This window comes from Schistocerca piceifrons, chromosome 3 (genome assembly GCF_021461385.2).
Source record: "Schistocerca piceifrons isolate TAMUIC-IGC-003096 chromosome 3, iqSchPice1.1, whole genome shotgun sequence".
NCBI classification, from domain to species: domain Eukaryota; kingdom Metazoa; phylum Arthropoda; class Insecta; order Orthoptera; family Acrididae; genus Schistocerca; species Schistocerca piceifrons.
Window position 1 is genome coordinate 890,897,843 of NC_060140.1, and position 9,449 is coordinate 890,907,291.

Here is a 9,449-nt window from a genome sequence, read left to right on the forward strand (position 1 = left end):
CCGGTGATCTCTGTGTTGCCATCTATCAGTAGATCGTGTCACTCTGGCATCGGCACCGGTCCAACCTTCATGAGAACAAGCGTTGGGGAATTAAGCCTCTCCCATTGGCTTGGACAACCTCCTCTCAGCCCTCCCGCCATGAGGAGATCATTTTAGCAAGGTTGCAAATTGAGCACTGTCTTTTTAGCCATTGCCATTTGTAAAGTGGTGCTCCCCCACCACTATGTGCTCATTGCAACCTCTGACATTTTGCCATTTCCTGATGGAATGCCCTTTTTTTAACCACTTATGTTGTCATTTATGTTTGTCGTCTTGAGTTACCGGCCATTTTAGTGAACAATGTGCGGGCTGTTGACCGTGTTTTACTTGTTAACCATTGTAGCAATATGGCAAAGGACATTTAATCTTTAGTTCAGGATGCCCATTTCTCTATGGTGTATTTTATGAACCTTTCTCCAAGTCCCCATTTTAGCTGTGTTTCCTTCCATCGCTTGGGCTTAACATTTAGTCGTTTTTAACTCCTTTTTTTTCTTAGTGTTTTATGGTTCTGATGTAGGCATGTAAGATCCTAGTTAAAACAAAACTGAAAGCTGTATCAAAGCATCTCTCAAATACTCAACAACAATTATTATTATTAATGTTGTTAGAGCAAGTTAGACACCTATCCTGGGTAACATAAACCCATCTGATGCTATCTGTTCCAAGTCCATATGCCAGGTTAACAGTGTCCATAAAAGTAGTAAACCTTGCCGCTGTGTTAGCTCCTGCCCAACTGATACTATTCAGAGTCTGTGAACACACGGCTTTTGCATTCTGTAGCTTCCTTTGGCAACTAAATGTATTCTTCTCTTGGAAAAATTTTCCCTGTTTTTTGTACCTAATTTCGTAAAAGATTTTTTGCTATCAATCATTCATATATGTGACTCAGCTATTCAATGTTATAAAATATTATTGTGATGAAAATTATTATATGGAATAATACATAAAATAAATTAAAATCCACCACTCACCGATAGCTGACTGATGTGTGGTGCATAGAAATGCCCCATAGAAACTTTTTTATTTTAGTTTCATGTTGCACGTTTCTATGTGCCACACACCAGTCAGCTATAGATGAGTGGTTGCCTTTTGTTTATTTTGAAGTAGTATTCCATGCAGGAATTTCCATTGTTATACAGAGTAAATCAGACGCAAGATATTTACATGACAACGACAATTAACTACAGAATTCAGTTTAAAAAGTTATTTATAGAAGTTATACACTGCATACATAGTGTAATGTTTTTATATGTGATACTGAGTTGTACTGTTACAATTTGCAAAAACAATAGTTAAAGAAAAACTAAACTTAATGCAAGTGATATGTGGGCGTTAGTTAGGATTGTTATCCCAGATAAGTAAACCACTGCTACAAAAGAAACTCCTGGATTGAATGTGTAGCTAGAAAAATACAATTCAAACAGAAACGTGCCTCGCAGACATGCTGTTGCCATCAATTTTATAAACAAGCTGAATGTGATGAAGCTTCACTGGTGCAGAAACCCAAAACCTGGACTCTTCATCTCCAGAAAAATGAAATCTGGCACAGTATGGTTAGTTTTGTACTATTTCTTACTGCAGGATGTTACATCACTTATATAGAACACTAGATGGAAGGCCATTTTCCGTCAGTGAAGTGTGAGTGAGTTCCTGTAATGGTTTTCAGATTCATAACATGTTTTTTTAGTATGTTGTCAGATCATGTTAAAAGGAAATTAATAGGTAATGACTATGAAACAAGTTTGGGTGACTGTGTTCTATCTATGTTGAAGGCATTTCTTCAGCTTGGTACCTTACAATACAATATTGCTTCTCGTGGCTGAAAATGTAAAAGTGTGATTTGATGAATATAGTCAAATAATGTGTCTGTGTCTCTCTTATTTTCAGAATTTAAGTATTATTTAGCCTTTATGATATATAATGCACTAAGGGTCCCTTAACTTCCTCTAGCACCTGTTGTGCAAATTTCTTTTGAAGCAGATGTATAAAAATCTGTCGGAAAAAAATAATTTTTAGTTACTTTTCTGCCATACTGCATCATATCCAGGACAATCTCTGTTTTTTAGTGAGCGTGCATCAGACTGATCCATTGGACTGAACTTAAAAAAATCAATTTCTGTAATAGAGGGAGACTTACAATTTAATCCAGTTTGTCACCCACAAGCACTAGTATTAATTAAATTAGCCAGGTTTCATTCTCATTACACTCACTGTTGATACCACACCCCATTAAAATATTTTTTTTTTCTTCCAGGCATAAATTTTGTATTGGCTGTGAATCTGTATACTAATCGAGTAGCCATTCCCACCCATTTAACAGTCTTAACTCTCTCATACCGCTGTTCTTTTTCAATTGATATGTGACACCAGTATATACATAATAGCACAATGGGATATCCAGCAACATATTTCTATGAGTAAATGAGAGTATTTTTTCTGCCCAAGGTAACCAGCAAGTGCAAAGTCCCTCAAAGAAATCCCCCCTTCCCCACTCCTTTTATTTCAATGTTGTCAGCTCAGTGGAAAGATAGCGATAAAGAAAATGCAAAACTTTACCAGTAAGATAGCTCTCACACAGACTAGGCATACTGAATTACAAAGAAGAACAATGACCATCTTGTAAATCCTTGTGTGATCTGAGGCTGAAGTATATAATGATGACAAAAAAATGACTTGTTTTACTCTGGAACATAAATGAATGCAGGGTACCTTAAGAAGACAGGCATTTAGCATACGATAAACATTTTTAGTTCTGTTTACAAAAAAACAAATTTTAAATTATCCAACACCCCTGTACAACAGTGGGGAGAGAGATAAAGGAGCAGTAATCATATTTATAGATGATACAGTTATTAGCATTCAAGGTTTTAATCCTGGTGTACAACATATGCTGTAATAACACCTGCTTGTAGGATGATATGCAAGTGATCCCTTCAAGTCAATCTTATGATATGCCAGTAAATAATTTGTGATACCTCACCCCGTTCAGTGCTTGCTTGTTTCATTTTTTCTGTTTTGCCACAGCTACCTGATGAGACCCACAATGTTACTACAATCACCAAAAACTATATACCCTGTGATGATGAGTCACCAAGTGACTTGAAGCTGGTCATGGCAGTATAAAAATTGAACCATCACAGAACTTGACTTGTTGCAGTTATTTTATTTTATTTATTTTATCCATATTTCAGCATTAACATGTAATTGATGTCATCAGAAGAATTACAGCTATTTCTACATTATGTTTTACATAACAAAATATTACATGGTAAAAATATAGCAGTGTTGTACTCTATTAGCTTATAACTGCCTCTACACCCATATCTATACATTACAGTAAGCCTTAATTTATCAGCATTAACATGCAAGCGATGTCGTCAGAAGAATGATAACTATTTGTACATTATGTTTCATATAGCAAAATATTACATGATAAAAAATATAGCAGTGATGTACCCCATCAGCTTGTAGCTGCCTCTACACCCATATCTGTACATAATAGTAAGCCTTAATTTATCAATAAATTAGGTAGTCTTTTACAACTATTCTGAAATTCTTCTATACTATAGAAAGTATTTTCCTTCATCCACACTTTGGTTTTAGTTTTGAAAATATTCAGTGAAACCAAATGAGCCTGTACGGGTAAAGTGTTGAATAATTTTATGCCTCTGTATTCATAGCTAGATTGGGTTTTCTTAAGCCTGGTTGTGGATATATCAATCATATTTGTTTGTTGAGTATTGTGTTGATGAGCAGATTTCCTTATAGTGTAGTGGTTTAAGTTTTCTTTTACGTTTAACAGGCAACAATATATGTAAAGAGATGGAGCTGTGAGAATTTTTAAATCTTTAAAATAAGGTCTACATGAGGTCTTGTTGTCAGAGATTCCATAAACACGCCTAACTGTTTTTTTCTGCCAAGTGAAAATTTTTTTGGCTCCTGAGGAGTTACCCCTGAGCTATGTGTGACTCATGTTCCCACCATCATGTATTTTACACCCTGTTTTTAACGTACTTCCACCTCACTATGTTAATTTAAATTACCGGTGTCACTGCGTTGCTGCTTTGCCTGAGCATGAGCAGTGCTAGCAGCGCATATCAATATATCCCCTATCATAGTATCTTTGCTGGACTGCTATGACTTCCCGGTCATTGTCTGTCGTAAGGCAGGTCAGGACTCGACTTTGGGTCGGCCAGTCAGTTGGAACACGTCTGGAGTGCTCTCTGGACTTGCCAGTCGGGGAGTCGCAATGTGGCACTAGTGCAGTTGGGTTGGAGCTGTGAAGTCTGCGTCGACATGACTCACCCGACCATTGCCGTCACGCATCACTTGAACCGGGCATGGTCTTGGTGGATCGTCAGTTGGTTGTCCTACCGGACGACACGTTTTGTGTGTGTGTGTGTGTGGGGGGGGGGGGGGGGGGTGCAGACCAGGGAGCATATCTCCACACGGTGCAGTCAGCTGGGTCTGTTGGCGGCCTATGCGCAGTGTCGGAGTGTGTGTGGAGCTGTCCGATAGCTATGAGCTTCGTGGCTCACTGACCCAGGACATCAAAGTTGAGTGATTTGTTAAGTACCCAAGCCACGTCCGTTCATGTTGTGTCATTTGTTTCAGTGATTTGCTGTTGGGAAGCTTTTCCTGTGAGCAACACCGAGTGTTTGTGGTGGTGAAATCGAGCCGCAGTGCGGTGGAGTTAATTATGTTCACTACAATTCAAGTGCACCAGCAGAATTTTCTGCCTTGTGGCTGTTAGTGTTCTGGTTACCTGCTCTGGCCACTAATGTAAATTCAGGCAGCGTCCTTTCCTCACATGTTGTAGCTGTCCAACAAGGTGTGTAGTTTTGACAGCTTTCATTGTGGATAATTATGTCCGTAAGAGTTTAGTCTATGAGTTTTTATGAACCGATTGGTGGCAAGCAAGTCGTTTGGTCGGTCGGTCTGTGACTATCTCTTGGTTGGGTTATCGACGGATCAAGTGTAGTTGGGCCCACTACCTGTCTCACTGAAGTGGACAAGGGCAGACCGACCCCCTGGAGGCTTCTGAGTGCCGTTGTCTTTATTGTCTTTCTCACCAGTGTTTAATTGTTTGTTTATAATCTATCATAGCCAATCATTTAAAATATTCTTGGTTTTACTGTGTTTTATGAAAATTAAAGGTCTTCATGTACGTATAAGTAAGTATGAATTCCGGAAAGTGGATATTTGCTCAAAGGTTATTGTCGTTGTGTTGTCTTTTCTTTTAGTGTGGTTTCAGACACTTAAAACTTACGGCTTATGGTTATAGTTTTTTTAAAATTTTGGAAAATTAATTGTGGGCCTTCAGCGGCTTGGAACGTTATTCTTAAAATTACCTCTCAAGCTTAAACATTGCAGCCTTCTGCCCTTAAAGGTTTGTGGTATTTTTGAATTTTGGAAAATCAATTGTGGGTCTTCAGCCACTTAAAACTTTATTCTTAAAATTACCCTTTAAGCAATAAACATTGCGGCCTTCTGCCTTTGAAAGGTTATGGTAATTTATTTTAAAATCTTGAAAATTTTATTGTGGGCCTTCACCCATTTGTATTGGGCCTTCACCCATTTGTATTGCATCTTGTCCATCCACTTTTGCCTTGAGGATTTCAGCCTAGCTGTGAAAAGTTCGGCTATGTGCTGCTTTGTGTTATTAAATTACAATAAATTAGAAGATGTGAAACTGACGGAGACCTTATTTGGCCCTTTCTACAATCCTAATCACCTGTTCTGCCCAGCAGGTTTAGCGGGCGTTTCACTGGTAGCAGAGCGTGGTTACGCTTGTGCTTACCAACCTAGTTGCGGTCAGTTTCACTCTTGTTTCGATTGTGTCTGTGGCATCATATTGTTTGGCTTGTTATTGTTTCAGGTGTTAAGATAATGGCAGTCAGAGAGTGTCCGGGGAACGACCTGCTGAGAAGAGACCATCTCGTTTATGAGTTGGCAGTGAGGCATCAACCAACTGAGGAGAGTGCTCCAGAATTGGTAGCACGTTCACGCGCTGCCATGCTGCAGCTGGTTGACATTACATCAGTGGTGGTTGCAGAGACAGGAGTGCCAATTTGGTTTCCTTTAAGGCTATGGAAGGCCTTGAAGACACTAATTGTCTTCTAGAGGGAACCCAACCTGGTGATAGCTGGATTGATTGCGGGCACTGATAATCAGTAAAGTTCAGACATTACCTTCTGGTAGCTCTTTGGTTGTCAGCTTCAAATAGTCCCTTCAACTTTGATCATTTTGTGAGGCTTAGCTCGGTGCCTTCTACTGTGTGGGAATGTCGGGTTGCCTGAGGCATGTTTCCTCTGCTTTGTTGAAGTCTAAGAGGGTATCTCATTATTTTCATTGTTGGCTTAGCAATGGCTGTGAATTGGTCGTCTTGTTGGACTTATGTTGGTCTTTTCCCAGGGCAGGGATGTCGGGTAGCCAGTCGGCGTGTTTCCTCTGCAGGGGAGGGTCCGACCGAGTGTTTCGTTTGCAGCCTTTCTCAGCTGGTGTCTTGTGCCTTTTTAGAAGCTGCTAGTTAATTTATTTCAGCATATCACCCTCGGGTTCTTGTCAGAGGGGCGGGAGGTAGAGCTGTGCGTGGCTCATGTTCCCACCATCATGTATTTTACACCCTGTTTTAACATAGTTCCACCTCACTATGTTAATTTACATTACTAATGTCACTGAGTTGCTGCTTTGCCTGACGGTGAGCAGCATTAGCAGCACATATGAATATATCCCCTCTCATAGTATCTTTGCTGGACTGCTATTACTTCCCGGTCGTTGTTTGTCGTAAGGCAGTTCGGGTCGCAACTTCGGGTCAGCCAGTCAGCTGGAACGCGTCTGGAGCACAGTCCGGACCTGCCAGTCGGGGAGTTGCAATGCTGCACTTGTGCAGTCGGATTGGAGCAGTGAGGTCTGCGTCAACATGGCTCGCCAGACCATTGCCGCCACACATCACTTGAGCCGGGCTACAGTCTTGGTGGATCGTCGGTCGGTCATCCTACCGGACAACGCATTTGACCTCGCTGATCATTGTGTGTGTGTGTGTGTGTGTGCTTCATGCATGCTTAGTTACTGTTCGGTATCATTTGGGTCTTCGTGCAAGTGTTTGTCAGGTTGTGCGTGTAGTGGGCGTTATTTCCACTGGCGACTATTTTAGATGTTGTTAGCATTCTGTGGGCAGTCGGTCAGTTGGTGCAGTCTCCACATGGTGCAGTCAGCTGGGTCTGTTGGTGTCCTCTGTGCAGTGTCGGAGCATGTGTGGAGCTGTCCGATCGCTACGAGCTTCGTGGCTCACCAATCCAGGACGCCAAAGTTGAGTGGTGTGTTAAGAACCCAAGCCACATCCATTCATGTTGTGTTGTTCATTTTGGTGATTCGCTGTTCGGGAGCTTTTCCTGTGAGCAACACAAAGTGTTTGCAATGGTGAAATCGAGCCATCGTGCGATGGAGTTAACTGTTTTGGTTCACTACAATTCAAGTGCACCAGCAGAATTTTCTGCCTTGTGGGCGTTAGTGTTCTGGTTACCTGCTCTGGCCACTGACGTACATTCAGGCAGTGTTCCTTTTTGGTGAAGTTAACTATTACCGTATTTCAAACTCAAGTGTACCAGCGGAATTTTCTGCCTTTTGGCCATTAGTGTTCCGATTACCTGCTCTGGCCACTAACGTAATTCCAGGCAGTGTCATTTCCTCACCTATTGTAGCTGTCCAACATGGTGTGTAGTTTTGACAGCTTAATACATATTTCATTGTGGGTAATTACGTCCTTAAAGAGTTTGGTCTTTGAGTTTTTATGTACCGATTGGTGGCGAGCAAGTCGTTTGGCCAGTCGGTCTGTGACTGCCTCTTGGCAGGGTTACTGATGGATCAAGTGCAGTTGGGCCCACTACCTGTCCACTTAAGGGAACGTTAATGTTTCAAGGGCAGACCCCGCCCCCTCCCCTCCCAGGTGTCTGAGTGCCGTTGTCTGTACTGTCCTTTTCATGGGTGTTTAATGGTCTGTTGGTAATATATTATAGTCAATGTTTTACCGTTCTGGCATTGAAAATTTAAAGGTTAAGATATTTTTGAATTTTTGGAAAATCATCTGTGGGCCTTCAGCCACTTAAAGCCTTGTTCTCAAAATTTCCTCTTAAGCAAAAACATTGCGGCCTTCTGCATTAAAAGATTGTGATAATATATTATAAAATTTTGAAATTTAATTGTGGCCTTCAGCTGTTTGTATTGCACCTTGTGTGTGTTTGTTCTATCTACTTTTGCCTTGAGGCTTTCCACCTAGGATTTCTTGTTTGGAGGCCTTCAGCCATGAGAGAATTACATTTTGAAACTTGTAGTTGTAAAGGTTCGGCTGCGCCATTTTGGTTTAAAGGTGTTATTAAATTACAATAAATTACAGTTTTGAGTGAAACTGACCGACACCTTATTTGGCCTGTTCCACAATCCTAATCACCTCTTCTGCCCAGTGGGTTTAGTGAGTGTATCAACCACATAAAAGAATGCCATATTGTAGATGGCAGTGAAAGAACGCATAGTATGAATGAAATAATAAGTTTTGTGTAACACGTGTGTAGTTTGTTTAGTAGGTAGATAACGCATGATAACTTTTGACATACATAATCTGTATGTGTGTCCCATATTAATTTCGAGTCAATGTGTATTCCTAGTAGTTTAACAGATGATAACTCAGTGTTACTATTTGATAGACTGAAGATTACCTTGACAGTCTTTTCATGGTTCATGTTGTTATGGTCTTCAGTCCAGAGACTGGTTTTATGCAGCTCTCCATGCTACTCTATCCTGTGCAAGCTCCTCCATCTCCCAGTACCTGCTGCAACCTCCATCCTTCTGAATTTGCTTAGTGTATTCATCTCTTGGTCTCCCTCTACGATTTTTACCCTCCACGCTGCCCTCCAATACTAAATTAGTGATCCCTTGATGCCTCAGAACATGTCCTACCAACCAATCCCTTCTTCGAGTCAAGGTGTGCCACAAATTTCTCTTCTCCCTAGTTCTGTTCAATACCTCCTCATCAGTTATGTGATCTACCCATCTAATCTCCAGCATTCTTCTGTAGCACCACATTTTGAAAGCTTCTATTCTCTTCTTGTCCAAACTATTTATCATTCATGTTTCACTTCCATACATGGCCACACTCCATACAAATACTTTCAGAAATGACTTCCTGACACTTAAATCTATACTCAATGTTAACAAATTTCTCTTCTTCAGAAACGCTTTCCTTGCCATTGCCAATCTACATTTTATATCCTCTCTGCTTCGACCATCATCAGTTATCTTGCTCCCCAAAAAGCAAAACTCCTTTCCTACTTTAAGTGCCTCATTTCCTAATCTAATTCCCTCAGCATCACCTGATTTAATTCAACTACATTCCATTATCCTCGTTTTGCTTT